Here is a 19,901-nt window from a genome sequence, read left to right as displayed (position 1 = left end):
GGGTATCGGATTTTGTCAAAAGCCTTTTCTGTGTCAGTTGATAAGCTCATATAATTTGCCTTCTTTAGCTTGGTAGATTACAATGGTTTATTTTCGAATATTCGACCAGCCTCTCATGCTTGCAGTAAATCCCACAAGGTTATGCTGTATAATTCCTTTTATACATTGCTGGATTAGATTTGCTAATATTTTACAGAGGTGTTTTGTGTTACTAAAGTTCACAAGAGATATTCTGTAGTTTTTCTTTTTTTGTACTGTTTCTGTTCGGTTTTGGTATCTGGGTCATACTAGTATCATAAAATGGGTCGGAAAGTGTTCCTGTCTATGCTATGTTCTGGAACCGATTGTGTGAAATCGGTGTTAATTCTTCTTTAAACGTTTGGTAGAATTCTCAGTGAGACCATTCAGGAGCTTTTTAATTACAAGTTCATTTTTTTTTTTCAGTGGTTATAGAACTATTCAGGTTGCTTATTATTTCTTTATGATGGTTGAATATGGTGGCTTGTGGATTTGGAGGGAGCCCGATGCAGGACTCGATCCCAGGACTCCAGGATCATGACCTGAGCCGAAGGCAGTCGCTTAACCAACTGAGCCACCCAGGCGCCCCTGGAGGAATCGGTTCACTTCTAAGTGTTCAAATTTATGAGCATACAGTTATTCGTAGTATTCCTTTATTACCCTTTTAATGCCTTCAGGATCTGTAGAGATAACCTATGTTTTATTTCTTATATCGGTGATTTGTGTCTTCTAGTTTTTTTTATCTTTGTCAGTCTTGCTAGAGTTTATCAGTTTCATTGATTTCTTAAAAATAACTTTCTTTTGTGTCATCGATTTTTCTGTATTGTTGTCCTGTTCCTCATTTCATGGGTCTCTATTTGGTTCTCTCATATAACTTCTATTTCTTTGCTGAGATTTTCTATATTTTTTCATTTGTTTGGAGAGAATTTATAACTGCCTATTGAAACATTTTTATGATGATCGCTTTAAAATCCTTGTCAAATAATTTCTTCATCTGATTTGTCTTCATTCTGTTGATTATCTCTTCTCATTCATGTTGTGATTTTCTTGGTTCCTGCTATGATGACTTTTGGTTATATCCTGAATGTTTTGGATATTATATTTGTAGACTCTGGATCTTATTAATTCTTTTTTTTTTTTTTTTAATAGGCAGTCCCTGGTTGAGGTGTAGGAGGAGGGCTGAGTGGGTATATAGTTTCAGCTTCTGGTCTCCAATGATCCTACTATGGCAAATGTAAGCACTGATTCTCATTGCCTCATTATAGATATATGGGATGGAAGTTCAGCTCTGTCCTTGGCTCCATTAGCACGTTTCCAGTGAAAATGAGGCACTGATTCATGACACCTCTCTGCCTCCTAGTGTGGATGTAAAGTCAGCTCCTCACCAGCCCCCACCGACATTGGTGAGAAGGAAGGCCAAGGGTTGACTCAATGCTTTTTTGCTACAGGGTAGGGGCAGTACTCAGCTTTGAGCTGGGCCCCTCACACACAAAGGGAGAGAAAGAGGAAAGTGGAGGGCCACCAAACGCTACCTCTCGCCACCATCTTTTGTCCTGTTGATGCCTGCTGAGGATTGAGGTTCATTTCCCAACAGGGCCCCCGAATACGTGGGTAGAGGGGAAGCCAAGTTTGGATTAACCCACCTCATTAATGGTGGGTGGTGCTGGAGGCCACCTCTCCACTGGGCCCAGCTGATGGGGGGGCGGGTGGTTAGCGGGGAAGGGGAGTGGCTACTTGCCCTGTTTCATCCCACCTTGTTCAATCTTGTAACTGGGTTGGCATGGAGGAGATTCAGCTTCCTACTGGGCCCTGCTGACTCCAGAGGCAGGGGAATAGTGGATAGTGAAACACTGACTAGACCCTACTGCCACCACCTTGTTCAGTGTGGTTGATGCCAGATAGGGGTGGATACTTAGCTCCCCACTGTTGGGGTTCTGCTAACACTTGGCATGAGGGGAGATTAGAGTACTGAGCATCAGTGCCACTGCAGGGGAATCCAAGCACCACCTGCATCTGCCAGTGGGGGCTGGAAGATCCCACGGGGCAGGGGAGGGTGTGCAGTTTTTCTGTTGGTTGGTTGGGGTAGTGGTGATAATACCCAAAACTTTTCTGTTGTTATGTCATCCTTTTCCTGGTACTTTGGCTAGGGATATCAAGCTTTTCTTGGGGCTTGTTTTTTCGTCTGTGTCTGTTGGCAGTTCTGGGTTGGAGGTTTCTGCAGGGCCTTGTCTGGGATATATAAGGGAGGCAATAAAGAAACGCAGAGAGTTCCCTTGTTGCTGTCAAGTTTGCCATCCCTAGGAAGTCAGTTTTCTTCTTTCCATCTTTCAGAGTCTTCTTATGCTTGTTTGTTGTGTTATGTCCAGGGTTTCTTAGTTGTAAGAGGAAGGCCGTAGGAGGAATGGAGCAGTCCCTCTTGGCCAGAACCAAAAGTTCCTTGTATTTCCTTTTAACCTGGGAGTAGAGAAAGCTTTTCGAACTATGACTCAACATTTAAAATCAATAAATAGAAGATTAATAAATTTTGTTTACATTAAAGACACATAAACATAATCAAATGTAAAAGGACAAATCTGGAGAATATATTTGACATCTATATGACTGACAAAAGACTAGTAGTCTCTGACTCAATAAAGAGATCTTAACAATTAAGAAGGAAAAGACTAGGGCGCCTGGGTGGCTCAGTTGGTTGGGTGACTGCCTTCGGCTTGGGTCATGATCCTGGAGTCTGGGGATCGAGTCCCGCATCGGGCTCCCTGCTCGGCAGGGAGTCTGCTTCTCCCTCTGATCCTCCTCCTTCTCATGCTCTCTGTCTCTCATTCTCTCTCTCAAATAAATAAATAAAATCTTTAAAAAAAAAAAAGAAAGAAAAGACTAAAATTTTCATAGAAAAAATTGGCAAATGGCAGGGTTCACAGAGAAATGCAAATGACATTCAGAAAGATGTTTACTTTCACTCACAATAATAGAAATGCCAATTAAAGCTACACTGTTACCATTTTACCCAAATCACATTGGCCCAAGTCCCAAAGTTTGACAAAAACACAGTGTCGACAGGCCTGTGGAGAAAGGAGCATTCTCATGCGTTGTCGGTGGGAGCGTAACAGGGTATAATTCCCAAGGAGGGAAATCTGGCAGTATCTATCAAAATTACATTTACCCCTTGACCTAGCAATCCCACATCTGGGAATTTACCCTGTAAGTATGCCTGTGTAATTATGAAATAATAAATGCACAAAGTTATTTATTGTGGCATTTTAACTCGCAGTGTTATATTTGTTTCAGGTGTGCAACAGAGGGTTCCGACAATTCTATACATTACTCAGTGCTCATCACGATAAGTGTAGTCACCGTCTGTCACCATACATTATTGCAGTGGTGTTCTTGACTATATTCCCTATACTGTGCTTTTCATCTCTGTGGCATTCTTTTTAATAGGGAGGACTGGAACTATCTGAAATGTCCACCAGTAAGGGATCTGTTGGATAAATGAAGGTTTAACCTCATAATGAAATATTATATGGGCATATAAAAAGAATGAGAGGATTTCTATGTACAGAGGCTATTTATATTTATTAAAAAATGTGCAGAGCATGTATATAGCGTTTTATCTTTTGTATATGAAAAGGAGGAAATAAGAATATGTATATGAATTTGCTTTATTTTTTTTTTCAAAAAATACTGGAGGGGCTCCTGGGTGGCTCAGTCGGTTGAGCGACTGACTCTAGATCTCGGCTCAGGTCTCCATCTCAGGGTCGTGAGTTCGAGCCCCGCATTGGGCTCCATGCTGAGCGTGGAGCCTACTTCATTAAAAAAAAAATACTGAAAGAAAAACCAGAAACTGATAGAAATGGTGACCTATTGAGGGCTTACAGAGCGGCTGAGGAGGAGAGAAGGGGAATTGGAGAGAGATTTCTCTGAGTATGCCTTTTTACATAGAATTCACTTTTGAAATATATAAATGTTTAGCAGCCAAAGCGTACAGTGAAATGAAAAAGAAGACAAAGCAAAGCCTAAAATTGGAAACAAAGAAAGAACTTAATGGCATATTAGAGGTGGCAGAATCACGGAGAGACAAGAATTATTTCAAATGACTTATTAACATAGTACTTAGACTATACTGAAGTAAAAAAGAACTGAAAAGAAATCTTAAACATTACTTAGTAGTTTTATTGTTAGTAGCAACCTTGGTATTGAAAATTTGAAACTTATGTAGGTGTATGTATGTATTATAGGTAGAGCAAATAACTAATTATGTTAATTATGTTTGGAACCAAAATTTCCAGTGTAATAGAAAATATGTGCGTGTATAAAATAAATGTTTGGGAAATCCGATGATGTTAAATTTGAATGAAAAATATCAACACAATCTCCTGATTAATATATATGTATATCTAGATCATATATATCAATAGGATCTCATGATTAATATATAAAAGTATATAATATATTGTAAATATAAATATATATTACGCATATATATGGTTTTTCCCAAAACCAGCGACATAATTTTTGGCCCAGTGCAAAATGAAAATACAGGACCTCTTGTTCAAAAAAGCAGGGATAGGGGCTCCTGGGTGGCTCAGTCGGTTAAGCATCTGCCTTCAGCTCGGGACATGATCCCGGGGTCCTGGGATTGAGCCCTGCATTGGGCTCCCTGCTCAGCGGGGACCTGCTTCTCCCTCTGCCTCTCCTCCCACTGGTGGTCTCTCTCTCTCTCTCAAATAAATAAACAAAATCCTTAAAAAAGCAGGACTAAAGTGCCATTAAAGTACTAAAATATAAAGTTTTTTCCTTTCTTCTATGGTCTCTTACTCAACTTGTCATGGTGTTTTTTATTTGCTATTTTATGTTGTTCTAAGTAAAGAAACATTAAAATCTTAAATAATTAGCATGGATTTTACCCTTCATCTTTATATTGTGCAATGTCAGTTTTAAAAGCAAATGTAAGAGCATTTAGTTCCCATGTGGAATAACTGAAATTTCACAATTTTTATTTTGTGACTTGTCCTGGAGACTGCCTTGAGCTGGCCAGAAGAGACTAACACAAACCAGATTCTGGAAGTGAGAAGGAAGAAGAAAGGGTCTCCCTAGGCCCAGGATGCTCCCTTTGCACTGGATACTCATGGCAAGTGGAGTTGCTCACAGGCCCTCCACATGGGGCATGTGGGTCCTCTAACCTGATGGTTGCTGGGTTTCTCCTCCTGCCAGCCTCTAGACTAAGGCTGGGGGTTAGAGAAGCCAAGCCAGGCTTCTCCTCTTCCTCTGGGGCCTTCTGCCCCCAACCCAACAGCTAATGGGAGACCTCCAAGTATATTGCAACCTTGGTTCTCGGAAACATTAGTGACAGGGATTGGTAGTGGGTGAGAGGTTACCCTTGCCCTTGAATGTGATGTGGCATTGCCAGCCTGGGGTGAAAATGCCACCACTGGGCCTTGTCTCGAGATATTGTGGGGTAAACATACTCAACCCTGATCTTTCTTGAGCTCACATCCGGGCTTTCACTGGGGACAAAGGACAACAATGGGAAGGGTTGGAGATGGAGAGGCTAGGCAGGGCCCAGAGCACCAGCACATGGGGGAACAGCCCCCAAGAACATGTCTCGGGGACCCATGCATGAGCCTAGGCATCAAGTCCTTGGTGCATGCTCCATTATCACTGGGCTCCACTTACCAAACACAAATGTTTGTGGTAAAATTGCAAAGAATTTCAAGATGGTAATTACAGAGCGTTAAACCCCAAACACAAGGCTCTTCTGAGCATGAGTGTCTTTGTGACTGTACCCTTCTATTCTGTAGTGCTGTTCACTGCCCTGGCCTAGAAGCAATAAGCTTATATTGAAACCAGATCTTGATTTCTAAATACCATTCTCTAATGAAAGGAAACAGTGCTTCTTGGAGAAATGGTCTATTCTTGGCTTGGTCCAGGCAAAGTATAAGGTGAGGCTGGGGCTTCTTATGTCAGAAATCAAGAAAGCACTGAAAGACCAATGGGGTTGTGTCAAAGGAACCCAGGAGCCAGCTTTTTTTTTTTTTTTAATTTTAAAGATTTTATTTATTTGTTAGAGAGAGAGAGAGCACACAAGCAGGGGGAGCAGCAGGCAGAGGGAGAAGCAGGCTCCCCGCTGAGCAAGGAGCCTGATGCAGGGCTGGGTGCAGGGCTCAGTGTGGGGCTGGGTCCCTGGGATCATGACCCGAGCTGAAGGCAGCCACTTAACCAACTGAGCCACCCAGGCGCCCCCACAGGAGCCAGCTTAAAGGGGTTCTCACTGGTCCAATGTGAGACAATGGAGCATAAAGAAGAAGAATGACTGTACTTGCTTATAATGACTGACTGAATTAAAACCATGAGTCCATCATGATACTCAAATGAGAGAGAAAACTCATTAGCGATTTGTGATGGTTATTCTACCAACACTTTGTTCTGAAAATTGGTAACTAAAGGAAAGAGGTAAGCATTTACCCTGACTTTGTAGGAAAGACTTTAGTTCATCTCTATTTGATTCTTTATAGGTGAATGCCAGGTACCAATTGCAAATGAATTTTTACAGTAGCATCATTTTGCTGCCTTGCAAGAATATAATCCACTCAGGCAAAATCATCAAGGAATGCTACAACAATCAGGTGACAGATTGATGGAAGTAGCATACTTGTGTGGTGGTGCCGGGGCACCTCCCCCTCAATTTACTTTCTAATTGCAAAGGGAAAAAATGCAGCTTGGGAGTCATGACCTTAACCCAGTGATCACGCTTAACATCAGTTTCCAGTGAGACAGCCTGACACTACGTGATGCGATATGAAGCGCACGACATCACTTTGCGTCATATTCTTGCTAAAAATGTTCAACCTGAAATCTAATCTCTAGGTCTAGCATCCGGTTTAATGGGTATATGTGTTTGCCCGGGCTGCCATAACAAAGCGCCACGCACCGAGTGGCTAAAACAACAGAAATGTATTGTCTCACAGTTCTGGCATGTGAGATGAAAGTGTCAGCAGGCTTGGCTCCTTCTCAGGGTTGTGAGGGAGAATCTGTTCCAGACCTCTCTCCTAGCTTCTGGTGGTCTACTGGCAAACTTTCATGCTCTTTGATGTGCAGAAACATCACCCTTCACTGCCTTCATGTTCATATGGCATTCTCCCTGTGTGCATGACTGTCTTTGCATTTCCCCTTTTATGAGGAAATTTCCAGTCATTTGGATTAGGGACCCACCCTACTCCAGTATGACCTCATCTTAACTCATTACACTTGACCCTTGAACAACACAGGTTTGAACTGTGTGGGTCCACTTATACATGGATTTTTTTTTTTTTAAGATTTTATTTATTTATTTGACAGAGGGAGACACAGCGAGAGAGGGAACACAAGCAAGGGGAGTGGAAGAGGGAGAAGCAGGCTTCCAGCTGAGCAGGGAAGCCCGATGCGGGGCTCCATCCCAGGACCCTGAGACCATGACCTGAGCCGAAGGCAGACGCTTAACGACTGAGCCACCCAGGCACCCCGACGTGGATTGTTTTTGACAAATACAATACAGTACTGTAAATGTATTTTCTCTTATTTAAGATTTTCTTGTAACATTTTCTTTTCTCTAGCTTATTTTATTATAAGAATGCAGTATATAATACACAGAACATATGAAATAGGTATTCATTGACTTTATGTTATCAGTAAGGCTCTGGTCAACAGTGGGCTCCTAGCAGTTAAGTTTGGGAGGAGTGAAAAGTTATACACGGCTTTTCAACTGTGTGGGAAGTCAGTACCCCTAGCCCCTGTGCTGCTCAAGGGTCCACTGTACATGGGCTACAACCTTATTTCCAAGGACGGTCACATCTGAAGTAGTGGGGTTTAGGGCTTTAACAGATGATTTTGGGAGACAGACATAACATCATCACAGGAAATCTAGAGATAGAAGAACAAGTGCAATACCACCACAAGGAAATAACCAAAGACAAATCCAGGATGTGAGACTTTCTACGTGTCTTCACAAAGAAAATGCCATTTATAAAAAAGAAGTAGGGGGACTATTTTAAAAAAGACTAAAGAAACCAAATGCATGAGCTGTGATTGGATCCTGGTTGAAAAAAGAAACTGCTATAAGACATCATGGTGGAAACTGGGAAGATTTGAATACGGACCGGGTATTCTGAGAGTTAAATGATATTAGGGAATTCCTGTTAATTTTCTCAGGGGTGCTAATTAATATTAGGAGAGTTATAAGAGAATGAACTTATAGGGGCGCCTGCGTGGCGCAGTCGGGTAAGCATCTGACTCTTGGTTTCGGCTTAGGTCCTGATCTCAGGGTCCTATCTTAGGGTCGTGAGATCAAATCCCGCGGTACTTAGCACCGCGGAGTCCACTTGGGATTCTCTCTCCCTCTGCCCCTCCTGCTCATGTGCACATGCTCGCTCTATCTCTAAAATAAGTAAATAAATCTATTTTAAAAAAATAGGAAAAAAAGAGAATGAACTTATATTAGAATATGCAGCCTGAAGTTATTTGAAGAGTCATGAAGTCTCCAATTTACTTTTAAATAGCTCAGCAAAAAATTATTTTAATTAATTAAAAAATTAAATATATATATTATATGAAGCAAACGTGTATATATCGTGTACAGAGATAAAGCACATATACCAAAAAGTTAACATTTGTTGTATTTAAATGGCGGGGCTGTGGGATGTTCATTGTGTTAATCAACTTTCTGTAGGTTGGAAGTTTTTCCATAATAAAAAAGTTAACAGCAAATGAAAAAAAAGGGTGGTTTATTTCTGTCCGTTTGTTTTTTAAAGAGAAGCTTCTACCCACCTTTCAATTGGAAATGGAGCATGCGGGGTGGGGGTGGGGGGATCCAACAGGCTTAAGGTATAGAAGATGAAAATTCAGTCAGTGAGAAAGAGAAATTCGCTGTCAGGGTTGTTCAGCAGTTGGGCTGGTTTCCAAGGGATTCCCCCTCAAAGTCTTTATTACTGAGAGGTGGAGGCTGGAGAACAGGCTGTCAATCAAGAATGATTTGAAGGCCCCCAAAAGACCTGCTGACCTCTAAATATCTCCCCCACCAGCTTCCCATGTGGCCTGAAATCCCGGTAACCTGGGTCAGTTCTTAGGAATCACGTCTTTTTCTCACTCTTCTGGGGCTCCCTTTTAAAATGCAAAGCTGGGAGGGTGCCAGGGCCTATTAAGTGGGGACAATTGTCTGAGGAACCAGCACCCGCCCATAGGCCCTCAATTCTAATGGCTCCTTCCCAACCCCTTACCACCGCTGAGATAGGACAATGCCTGCTTCAGGAAACTGAAATTGGACAATGTGGGCTCTAAGAAACGTCTTAGGTGAAGATACCATTTCAAGAAAGCTTATTTTCCGTGAATAAAACGGGGTGCATGAGGTCATTGCTGTTTTTACTTTGTAAACTGGGTGGCATCTGAAAGCTCCTTAAAACACTTCAAAGAAGCCTCCTCAACTCTTCGGGGCCTCCCACCCCTTCCCTTTGTAACCGAATTCTTACTGACCCCAAAGCTTTTCATTGAATGAAGAGTTTCCAAGGGGTCTAAAAAATACCTGAGACAATTAGGGAAATGAAAACCAGGGGGTCAAGATGAATTGACCCTTGGCGGAGGATTTACATAAATAGGTCCTAACCTCTGGCTGCGAATAAAAGATAAATGCCCCATTAGGGTCAGAACCACAGTTCAAGGGCATCTGCGGGGCCAAGCCTGGCTTCTCGGCTATGTCAGGAATGTCAGGAATGCCACTGATCATTGTGTGTTGGCAGAGCGCAGGGGGTTGGTTGCCGCCAGGCTAACAGAAACTCAGCCCTGCCCACTGGGTGAAACTAGCTCTCCCACACAGCGATCTGCCTGTCCAGAGCGTGGGAAACCTACATCCAGAAGGAATGCCTTTCAAAACGGGAAGGATGCCCGGCTCCCGAAAGGTGACCAGACTCGTGTATGAGATGGCCGTGTTAACCTGGGAGGTTAGAGGCACACAGGGACCATCCCCCTGCGAAGAGCCAATTTGCTCCCTCCGTGGGGGCGCAGCTCCGGGAGACGTCTGCCCCTTCCCTGGAGATCGGCCGACCAACGACTGGCCTCCCCCCCCCCCCCCCGCCCCGCCGGAAGGCCTCCGCCGTGCCTCCCTCGGCTGAGACTTAAGAAAGAAGGCGCACGAGGACCGAGGACGTTACGAGAGAATGTGTAGAAGAAAGGGTGGCACGGTGACCCTCATCCAGATAGAAAAAATTACCATGTGTTGAAGATTATACTGTACTCCCCGCAGCGGAGGGAAGGAAGCACATTTTATAACCGACTTTAAAAAGCAGCAGCCCGGATTTATAGGGAGTAAAGAATGTTGAAATGAATTGCAAATGGAGGCAAGCTGAGTTTTGGTGCCTCCCCCCCCCCCATCCACCCACCCACCCACACGCCCACACACCCAGGGGAGAAAGAAGCCAAATGAACCAGACAGGACAGAATTTGCATCTCTATCCCTTACCTACAATTTACAGAGTTCTAAAACAGCTCCTGGAGGGAGCAAGTGCTGTAGGCAATAAGGAGTCTTCCACTGAAGTATGAATTTTCTCCACAGGGGCGAGAAATTTTGCTTTTAAAATATTGCCTCAGAGATGCGTCTCCTCCATCTGCTTACCTTTCACTCCTGCTCCCCCCCAACCCAAACACGTACATACTTTTTTTTTTTAAAGATTTTATTTATTTGACACAGAGAGAGAGAGAACAAGCAGGGGGAGGAGCAGAGGGAGAGGGAGAAGCAGGCTCTCCACCCAGCAGGGAGCCCGATGTGGGGCTCCATCCCAGGCTCCTGGGATCATGGCCCCAGCCAAAGGCAGACGCTTAACCTGCTGAGCCCCCCCCCCCCACCTCCCACGTACTTTTTAAAACGGAGAGGGAGGTGGGCTCAAGAATCTTTGGCCAAACTTCATTTGCAACCTCCGCCCTTTTCTACCTTGCTTTATTTCCCTGTCACAGAAAAAATGCACACAGTGCTGGCTGGGTTGTTCCCACTAGGAGGCTGAGGACTCGGGATAGAGAATCTGCTTGCTCTGCAGGTGTTTGGACAGGCAAACGCCCTCCTCTTGATGGCCATCCTGGGCTCATTTTGCTGAGAGTCTCCAAAGTGACGCATTGCATCGTGGAAACAAAGAACAAGGACCTCCTGAATTTTACTGCACGGAGAGTATATTTTTCTTTCCTGTTGCATCAAAGGGGTTTGTGACGCTTTCTCAAAGTATTAACTCTGACTTGATGTCTAAAGTAACAGATGGAAATTTGGGCCCTTAAGATGGAGCTCTTTCCCCTATACCTGCCTCGAAGGGAAGAGAGGCAGAGATTCAAGGCAAAATCCTGATGGAGAATTACTGCTTGTTCCTGGGTTTAATTTCTTATTTTTATATTGTTGCATAAGAAATCCACTGCAAAAAGCATCTGCTTTCAAACCCGGGAAATCTTGTTCTAGGCTCATTTATTTAAAGACAAAGACAAACCCACTAGGCCAGGCTTTGGCTGACCTCCCCTCCCACCCCACCCCCACCCCCCCCCCATTTTCCTCTGGAGCAGTGATTCTGGAGCTACTGCATGAATTTCATTCTATTATTGAATGAACAAAGCCAGGGCTGGTGATGTTGAGAAAGCATGAGAGGGAAAAAAAAAAAGATATCACGGTGACAGCACACTTCTGCAGAGTTCCATCCAAAAGCAAATCAATGACCTACTTATGGTTCTATAAAGAACAGGGCAGATTCTCACATGGAAAAACTGCCCTCAGAAGGGCGCGTGAGACCCTGGTATGTGGAAAGGAATTTATGCAGGGCTCTCTTCACATTGGCATGCAGGTATGCGAGTGTGGGTTAGTAGTAGACATTCCTTTCTGACTCATTACCCATTTTGCCCCTGCGCACCCCCTCTTTAGTGCTTGAGGTACTTTTTCTCTGGCTTTCCCTGGGCTGGGACAGAGTTTGATGGTATCTTGGTGCTCTCCGAGGAGAAGCTGACTAGGCCCCTTTGCACTTTCCTTTTGCAGCGAGTTGTTAAGGCTTGCTGCCAAGCTCCATCAGATCAGCATGGCACAGCTGTCTCTGAGCTGAAGGCTCTTACCTGTCACCAGACTCTGGTATATGTAGACTTTTCTGGCAGTCTGGCAGTCAATACATATTTATCAACCAGACAGACAGTGAGACAGACAGTAATGTAGGGGAAGAAACACTTTCACTCTACCCTCTTATGTTCTGTACCTCGGACCTGTGAATTAAACTGACCAAATGCTAGATTAACAGGAGAAATTGATAGTAACGTTTTTTTACATTCACAGGGACTTCACAGAAAAGAAGTGAAAACCCAAGAAGTAATTAGGCCTGGGTGCTGATATATCATTTTGACAAAGGGTGATAAATTGTGGAGAACTGACTAGATAAAGGCTTGGGCTTTCAGATGCAAGAAAGGTGGGAAGGTGACTAAGAAATATATGGGAGAAATTAATGGCAGGTAAGGGTGATTTAATAAGGTTTGTTTAGGCAAACTCATCTTGGTGCCTTCTCTGTCTCCGAGGATAAGTGTTGTTTCCCTCTTCCTAGTGTGGGAGAGGGGGACTCCTCCACAAGGGAAATTTTTGCTGTGCTTTTGGGCAAAGAACTTTCGGTGTTTGATTTTTCTCGATTGCCTTTGGTTCAAAATAAGCCTTATGCCAAAGTGGCGAAACTTGGGGTGTCATGTTCGGATCCCTTTCAGTGAGAAGGCATCAAAATGGCCTGCCAATCTTTCAAATACTTGTGCCACTAAGAATAAGAAAGCGAACGTCTAGCATGGCCTAGAGATCCAGAGGCCAGGGTAGATGAAGCCAACTTCCCCCATCTGAGTAGAGGGCTCAGAGGCCTGGGGGGAACCAAAAGCAGGGGTGGGAGCCAAGGATGAGAAGGAGTTCCAGGAAGGGCCTGAGAAAGAGGGTCTTTGATCAAGAGTCACCCTTGGGTCCCAGCTACTCCTCTTGGAGGTGGGATGAAGAAAGAGTTGATGTTTAGCATCTCATGTCCTGAAAAGAGGCTGAGGGAGAAAAAAAGATGGAGAAAGGAGTCACGTGCTATGAATCTGCTCCTGCCCCTCAAGTTCCTGGAAGTCTCCTGTTGGTTCCTGTGGCCTGTTGTTCTGTTCCCTCTGCAAAGGAAAGATGAAATCTGTTGCCTTGTAGGTATAGACATAATCACCAATGAAGGGAATCAGAGTATAGCACTCCAAAATATGCCACTTTGGCATAAAGGTTATTTGGAACAGAAGGCAACTGGAAAGCAGCCATCACAAGAACTCTCCCTTTCTGCCTAAAAGCAGGGAGTAAATTTCCCTTTGTAAAAGTGATATACATTCCCATTTATAAAGACATCCCCTTCTCCCATACCAAGAAGAGGACAAGACCCTTTTCAGAGAACATCTTGCACCTCCATAGCAAACCCACTAAACAATCCTTACCTACCATATGTTTCCTAGTCACCTTCCCACAGTTTACTGCCCCTAGGAGCCCAAACCTGTTTTCCTTTGCATGGTCAATTCTTCACAGTTTATTGCCCTTGGTTAAAAGATCTTACTGCCTTTGGGTTTCATGTCTGTTCTGTGAAGCCCCTGTGCACCTAAAAAATATTAACATCAACAAAGAAACATAGGTCTTTCTCTTGTCCGTCTGTCTTCTGTCAGTTTAATTCACAGGTCTCAGGAACAGAACATAACAGGATAGAGGATGTTTCTCCTGCACTCGCTTCGCTTGACTGCGTTTGATTGCTCAGGAAAAGAGTTCTTGAGTTTTTTTTCCCCACCGTTTCTATTAAACACATGGTTTAACACCAATTAGAGATCTTTGCAGAAGCTCCTCTAAAATGTTGCTTATTCTGGGAGGACAGTAAGACCCTCATGACCATGTGTTCAAGCTGCCCTGAGGGCCACTGCTTTGTCCCTTCACGGAGCTGCTCTACTGAGTCACAGCAATCCAGGAAAATTTCCTGGATTCAGACAATCCTATTATTCTGGAAAATTCATTTTTCCTGTCCCTCACACGGGCCTGCTTAGACAGAGGGACCATAGATCACAGACTATAAAGTCATGGTCAATTAAAGAAAATGACTCCTCCATTCCTTGTCTTCGGGGCTAATCGCGGAGGCCCATGGACTTCCGAGCTGTCAGACTGAGGCCCTAGGCTAGTTTCCCAGTGAAATCAAGCAGAGAAAAGCAAAGAGGGGAATCATCAGGGGAGCCCTAATTATTGTTTGAATTTTATGTTTGCAGTTTAACTCTATGAATCAAAAAAAGGGACGTTCACCCTGGTTTGTTAGGACACATGGTAATACCACAGCATTTCTATCAACAGCTTTTGGCTCTCCTCGTGATCAGTGGCCTCTTCATAACAGTGTGTATTCTGAGCTTTGCAATACCTGACACATAAATTGTAAAGAAGAGGAGTTTTCCACAGGCTAAAGAGATATGAGAAAAGCAGTAAAACCTTCTAACATTTCTGAACATTTCAGAACATTTCTGAGGGGTGTATGTTTGGTTAGAGTGTCCAGTTATTCTGTGACTAACTTCATTCCTATGGTTTTCTCAAGAAAAGTTTTGTGAAGATATCCACTTATAAACACCAACTGCCTCCCTTGAACTATCCATGATACCTACATTGATTTCCCCTAAATATTTATACAGCCAGGATGTTGGAGAGCTTGGGCGCCATCTTCTCTGTCATAAACAATTTTCTGTGAAACCTTTCCATGTTAACTTGTGGTACCTGATTCTCAAACCTGATATAAATTAAATGCATTCCCTTTTCCCACAAAATATCTTTGATGCTCACTGTTTGCTATTATTCTCAAAATATACACTGTATTCTCCGAACCCTGGGCCCCAAATCCCACAGAATGAGGGTAAACCACAGAGTCACAGAGAGAAAACACCTCTCTGTTCTGTGGATACTATTTTGCGTTGGGGAAAGGGTAGCGTTCACAGTTTAGTCTTCTGGATTTAATTTATAACGACTTCAGTTGGTGCCTTTTTTTAAAACCTCAAAAAAGCAAAATGGCAAGCCCTAAATGCCTGTTTTTCTAACTCCTTTGGCCCAAGGGGTTATCCAAGGCTCAGAGCACGTACATTACTACCAAAATACTGCCTTGTGTATATTCTTGAGAGACGGGGATGAGTTTGTACTGTTTTACAGGCCTGGTTCAGAGCTCTATATTGCTTTTCTTTTTGGCAGTCAATCTGTCCTACATGTGACAAGCTCTGTCCTACATGTGACAAAAAAATGTCGTTGCGTGTATATAAGTAAGCTCAGAAGCAGAAACCGACAAAAAAGTGAAGATTCCCAGAACCCGGGAGAACCCACTAGATTCTGACCATCTGACAATCTCATGTCTCCACCTCCCAGTTTCCAGTGATCATAAAGGTGACTGGAAGTGTTGAGCTGCTGATTTTATCCCAGAGTCATTTTTCTCTGTGGGTGCCTTGGACCTGGAGATAGAGAACCGTGCCTTCAGCTAAAGCCTTAGCGTGGAAGGCTGGAATGGTTCTGCCGGAGCACTTCCTGTGTGCCCTTTGAAACCTCGAAACTCAGCCCTTCAAAGTGAGAGCTAACTCATTCTGTCTTTCCCCTGAACAAATATATTTGCTGCTTATCATCTTTTTTTTTTTTTGCCACCCCCACCCTAATTGACTTAGCTAACATTGATTTATCAAAGCAAAAGCATGGCTCCGACTGAGTCATAAGTTACACTTTTACCTGACATTATCTGGGCCTTTAGAAAGGAAGGCATAAAAATAATGGAAGTTTTGTGTACAGACATACATTCACGCACACACGTCTGTGTCTTTCTGTTTGCTTCATTCATCGTGCTGTCCCTATTCTCGCTGTACACCCCCCCCCCCCATGCCTCACTTGCAGGAGTTGATGAGAGCGTTACGTTTTCTCATGAGCCAGGGGGTCATTTTTCAAGTTGAACCCTATTAACATCCGTTGCCAATGCTGGTTTTTCAGCAGGTCTTCTTTGCAAAGCCTTGTTTTGGGGTCAGAAAGTTTATTTCTCTCTCAAGAGCCGGTGTGGCAAGAGGAAACTGAAGCTGGTCTCTGGGTGTGTGTTTGTGCTAATTTGCTGTACAATCAAATACGGATATAGGTCAATAAAAGCTGTTCTTTGATCTATTGCTACAAAGGATTCATTGTAAATACATTAGTGGATAAGAGGGTTACAACTGCGTAACTGCCCCTTGTGAACGGTGCCCTGTGTCACCCTTGAGCTCGTGCAAAGAGTGAGACATCTGGCTTCAGCCTGCCTGGGTTTGTTTTTTTTTTTTTTTTTTTTTTTCCGTTGTGGTAAAAAACACATAACCTAAAATTTACCATCTTAACCATTTTGAAGTGTACAGTTCAGTAGTGTTAAGTATGGCCTCCCTGAGTTTTACTTTGCTGAATTAATTTTTTTTTTTTTTTTAGGGAGGGGGAGAGGGGGGCGGGGAGGGGCAGAGAGAGAGAGAGAGAGAGAATCTTAAGCAGGCTCCACGCCCAGGGCGCAGTCTGACACGGGGCTCGATTTCACAATCCTGAGATCACGACCTGAGCCGAAACCAAGAGTCGGATGCTTAACCGACTGAGGCACCCAGGCGCCCCCGAATTAATTTTTAGTAGGTAGTCACAGTATCATTTCTTTTGGGGGTATCCCCATAACAGAATAGTATTCAGGCAGAGAAATAGCTTTTTTTTGTTTATTTATTTTTTTAATTTATCTATTTATTTATTTTTAAAGATTTTATTTATTTCTTTGAGAGAGAGAGAATGAGAGAGAGAGCACATGAGAGGCGGGAGGGTCAGAGGGAGAAGCAGAAGGGAGAAGTCTGGATGCGGGACTCAATCCTGGGACTCCAGGATCATGACCTGAGCCGAAGGCAGTCGCTTAATCAACTGAGCCACCCAGGCGCCCCGAGAAATAGCTTTGAAAGAACAACAGGAATAACAGCAACAAAAAGATTTGGCAAGAAAAGCTAATATTTCTATAGGCAACTATTTTGAGTTAATACCTGTTATTATTATGTGTCTAAGCACCGGCCAAGGCCTTGTAAATAATGCAACGAGACATGATCAGTGACCTCAAGGTGTTTACACTCCTGTTATGGGATGAAGGGATCAGAGTTACTCACATTCACTAAAATGAGAATCAAGACGTCCACCTTATCTACCGCACTCGGTGTTTATATGTAGAGGCACGTTTCCTTTTACCCATAAACTTGTAGTGTGTGTAATTAAGTCCCAGAGCAGAGCAGTCAGTTGAAAAGGTCCTTGTTTGAAGTCACAGGACCTATTTAGGTGTGACAAACAACCCTTGGTGGCAGGGGATTTGGAACCAACCTCTGCTGAGTGCTGGGACTGGTGTGGGGCCAGTGGGGCCCGTAAGAGTCTCAGTGGGAGACTCTTCTATGGATAAAGACTCCACGTCTCTGATCCCATGTCGATCCCAACCCTGCAGAGTTTACACGGCTTGCTGTCAGTTAGCCTTCAGCTACAGGCCATTAACTTAAGTCAAGTTGATCGTCTAACAAGTGATAAGACATATAAAAACGTCTATAATCTCTAAAGTGCCAAGCAAATAGGAATGATAATGATTTCAGTGTTTATATGATTAAAATCAACCTTTCCAAAGTAACTTCTCTGCCATTTCCTCTAAAGGCAGTGTCTTCCGCTCTGGGTGCTGGGGACAAACATGGAGGAAAGGAACTGACTTTTTCTGGTTCACGCTGGAAATCGAACCGGGTGCACCTCCCCTCCGGTCTCAGTCAGGCATTCATTTGTTTTTATTTTTTTATCGTTTGCCTTGACCTATGGGGCAATCAGCACTCACACGTGTGCAATGCTCCCACAGGCAAATGCACTGGACAAAGCCTATTAGACTTCATCATTGCTATGGTGATAACCTTGGATCTGTTCTAATCTGTGAAAGAGCCCATCATTCAGAACCTTCTATACTTTATCATTATTAACAAATTACTTATGACTCACCTCATAAATGACCCCAACTACACCCGTGCTCATGACTAAACGTTTCCAGCCTCAGTCTGGCCCTCCGGCAACTGAATTGTTCTGCCCTCCCTCGCATTGACTCCGGTTCTGGGAGGCTTGCAGATCCTTTCGGTTCAATGGTTTCTATTCAATTCCACAGACATTGAGCACCTGCTATGCTCAGGCACTCAGATGGACTCGCGGGACGCAGACGGAAAGCAAACCTGGTTTCCACCTTCCTGATGCTCACAGTCTAGGGACAAGATGCTTCCACAATACTCTCCCTAGCTGTCTCTCATTTTTTCCGTTGGTGCCTTCTGATCCCAGGTCTCTCTCTCCTCCCTGCAACTGAGGTCCCCTTGCAGGAGACCTTTCAGGGGTGTCTGAGATTCCTCTTTGCCCTTATAGACCTCTGGATTTGCAGTTACCGAGGTGCATTTTATTGCATATTTGCCTATATGTCAGTGCTGTGTGCTTAACCTTCTTTGATCCTCGACACCCTATGAAGTAGGTGCAGATAAGGAAATTAAAGCTAAATAAGCCAAGGGTCTTGTCCAAGGTCACATAAGCAGTAACAGGAGAGTCCTGTCCTGAATGAGGGGCAGTGTAATTCCACAATCGTTGTGCTATTCTCAGAGTTAAGTGAAACTTGGTGCCCGTGATCTCTAACCATCAAGTGTGAGGCATTTAAGCAAATATTCTGACCACGATTATTTGAAGACCCATTTCCATGTATTCCTGATTCACGCCGCTGGGTCTGAAGATGATTTTATGACAGCTATGTCCACTGAAATCTTAATACACTGATGACAAGGAGTGAAAAAAGTACAAATAACTTTTAAAAGACCCAGTATTTACCAGCTTCCCCAGCAAGGTGTACCCAGGATTCTAGCCTAATCGGCAAGCATATTTTCCATGAGGCTCAGCAACCTGTTGATGACGTAAGGCCCCGTGCCAGAGCCCGCAGTGGATTCGAGCATGGGGTAGAGCCCAGGAATCTGAGGAAAAGCTGTTGTGGAAACACAGCCTCCACTGTCTATGTGAAGAGGCTGGGCCTTTTGTTTCTGTTATGAGAAATGGCCGGAGACCTGCCTGGTAGACCAAGTAAGACAGAATCGACAAGCAGGCCATTTCGTGAATGGAGACACCAATATGTATCACCTACCACCTTGTGACCCTTCATGAAGCTTTGATCCTGTAAATTCAAATGGGTTTCTCAACCCACTTTGCATTTAAAATCTGCCTGGCTCTGGAAGAAATTGTTCGTTACCATGGTAGCCAGCCTACATAACAGAAAGTTTTCTACTGTATCATTTTCTCTGCATGGGCTTCAGTTAATAACTCGTGGGGAGCTTCTATAGACCCGGCGTATGCTGAGATCCACAGTCTAAGAACTGAGCGTGCATCTCTCCCACCTATGAAAGGTTAAGGCCAAGGATTAGACTGGCCGTGCGGGGAAACTGGAAGGTTCCTGGACCTCCGCACATTTCTTAGGTGAGTGGTGCTGAGAGGCAACAAAAGCTGGCAGAACCCCCCAAAGGAATACAAACTTGCTATGTGCTCGAGAATACTCACACACACTCAGAAAGAGAGGCCCAGTGTTGGAAGGCCCGGTGCTTGCCTTCTTGTTAAAAAGCCCACTGATGAAGCAGGATGCCTTGCCCCAGGGCAGGGAAGATTGTATTGCTTTACCCTACTCTGCACAGAGCCAAACAGATGAAGAAAAGGAGCTAGGCACTCCCCCTACATGTTCCCCCAGCATCCTCTCTATTGTAATTGCCTATTGACCTGTTTGCCAAATTCCACTGCTAATTTCACATGGGCCGGAGCTATGCCTGTCTCCTTCATCCCATGGCTCAATAAATAG

The 19,901-nt window shown here is 43.9% G+C and overlaps 1 long non-coding RNA gene across 1 annotated transcript in view; it reads left to right on the top strand.

The window, feature by feature from the left end:
* The window catches only part of LOC129046221 (uncharacterized), a 33,004-nt gene extending 24,379 nt beyond the window's left edge, over positions 1-8,625 (top strand). The window contains exon 3 of the long non-coding RNA XR_008507120.2: positions 7,354-8,625. This is a non-coding gene — a long non-coding RNA (uncharacterized LOC129046221). The remainder of the gene's footprint in view (positions 1-7,353) is intronic.
* Positions 8,626-19,901: the final 11,276 nt, after the last annotated feature.

Source organism: Mirounga angustirostris, unplaced genomic scaffold, assembly GCF_029215605.1.
Source record: "Mirounga angustirostris isolate CCGP_5_RB_7025 unplaced genomic scaffold, mMirAng1.0.hap1 SCAF_11, whole genome shotgun sequence".
Taxonomy (NCBI): domain Eukaryota; kingdom Metazoa; phylum Chordata; class Mammalia; order Carnivora; family Phocidae; genus Mirounga; species Mirounga angustirostris.
Note: the sequence above shows the minus strand (reverse complement) of the source record. Positions and strands in the feature narration are given on the sequence as shown.